Source organism: Orycteropus afer, unplaced genomic scaffold (genome assembly GCF_000298275.1).
Source record: "Orycteropus afer afer isolate SDZICR_OR568_19922 unplaced genomic scaffold, OryAfe1.0 scaffold00177, whole genome shotgun sequence".
Lineage (NCBI taxonomy): Eukaryota > Metazoa > Chordata > Mammalia > Tubulidentata > Orycteropodidae > Orycteropus > Orycteropus afer.
The window spans coordinates 5,157,897-5,159,833 of NW_006921764.1; positions in this window are offsets into that span (position 1 = coordinate 5,157,897).

Consider the following 1,937-nt stretch of genomic DNA (forward strand, 5'->3'; position numbering starts at 1 on the left):
TGGGCAATCCTACTTCCATAGTGATACTGCCTCGGAAACCCAAGGAGGGGTCGCTATGAGTCGGGTTTGACTCGACGGCACATAACAACAACAACAACAGCAACAACAAATAAAGGCTACTGCTCATGGAGGCCCTCTTTTGTGCTAGGTGCTTTGTGAACGTTCTTATATTAATGCTCCACACCCCCATGAATTACTTTTCTTACCCCCATTTTACAACAAGGAAACTGAAGCAACAAGGGAATAGCTTACCCCGGACATGCTTTAAGGGCCAGTGCTGGAATGGGTGAGATACCAAACAGATGGCAGTTTTGAGGAGGGAGATTTCAGCTCAGTGTAGAGAAGAACTTTCTAGTAATGAATACTGTCTGAAATTGGAATACCTTATCTTCTGTGAAATTCCCTATTTTGGCATGGATGGGGGGGTGGGACACCATTTGGATGATGTTGCAGAGGGGATTCAAGCATTGTATAGAGGCTGGATTCAAACTCATTTGATCCAGAGTCAAATGAATATGTGAATTCATAGCATTTCAAGATAATAAAGGTCATAGACTATATGAAAGATTCAAATATGTTAAAAAGAAAAAGTTGAGAAAGCCAATTTTCCAGGAATCCAGTGGTCGTGATGGCAGGGAAGAATTTAACAAGGGGTTGGCCATTAAATTAAACTCTTCATGATATAAAGAATGTAGTTAAATAATGTCTCAAATTACTTATAAACCCTTAAAACATTTACTAATTTAAGAAGCATGTTCATGAGTTATAGTCAAAATTCTTCTGAAGAGTCTTCTATTGAAACTTCTATTGAAAACAACTACATATGTCTTTAGCTTTTTCTGCTGGTGATTGTATTGGAAAGTTTTCTCAGATTATGAAATATTAGGATCAAAATATTCCTAATGATTCTATTGGGAATAATATTCAGGGAAGTCACAATAATATAGCAGTAGTTATACAAGGAATTACTAGTATGAAAATATCTAGGGCAACTTGGTTCCTACTTAATGTTGGAAAATCCACCTTTGATTGCCTAAGACAATAACAAGGATACTTTCTAGATCTACTTAATAATTTCATGTTGGCATGTGAAAGGTCATTTGAAAATCAAATTATTTTCCTGTTCCTTGTTTTTGAAAATTTTATTTCTACTTTCAGAAGACAAATGTAACATTGTAGATAAAATGTTATAGATTGTTTGTAGTTTATTATTGTAAAGTGTTCCCCACCCCCAGTTTCCCCCTTGTATATTTCTGGTCCCTGGTGGTATCAGAGGAATTATAGTGTATTTTATAAAAAGAATAATTTTGGAAAAAATAAAGATCTACATTAAATAATACTCCTTAATTCATTGGTATATAATTTATGTTATCAGCCATCTTAAATCTCTTTAATGACTGAATCCATGTAAATCCCTCAGAATATTTTCTGGCATGTAGAAAGTGCTCAATAAATATTAGAATCATTATCATCTCATCCTTCAATCTCTTTGGAAACGTTTCAGTTGAAAAGAAAGTATGCGTGACATTTTCAGCCATTAACCACAAAAGAGTTTATTGTGAAAGTTGTGCTATTTTCCAAGTAAAAAGAAAATTAGACACCTATGGTAGTAGGTTGTGGTAGTTAAGTTTGTGTGTCTACTTGGTTAGGTCTGGTTGAGTGGCTGGGCAGCTGGATGTAGTTATTTCCCATGGTGAGGCTGGTAATCAACTCCGTGGTGGAATCTACTGGAGCAGCTGAGTAGCTGCCTTAGGGATATGGGCGGCTTCCCGTGTAGAAGAAGCAACTTTGAGGAAGGTCTCCAGCTTTTTGGCATGCTTGAACACTGCATGTGGCCAAGTCGTTGTTCAACAGTGTGCCATTCCCTGCCGATCTTGGGACTTCTGCACCTGAATTAGTGGCCTGCTGTGTTCTCTGGTAACATTGGGACTGTGCCT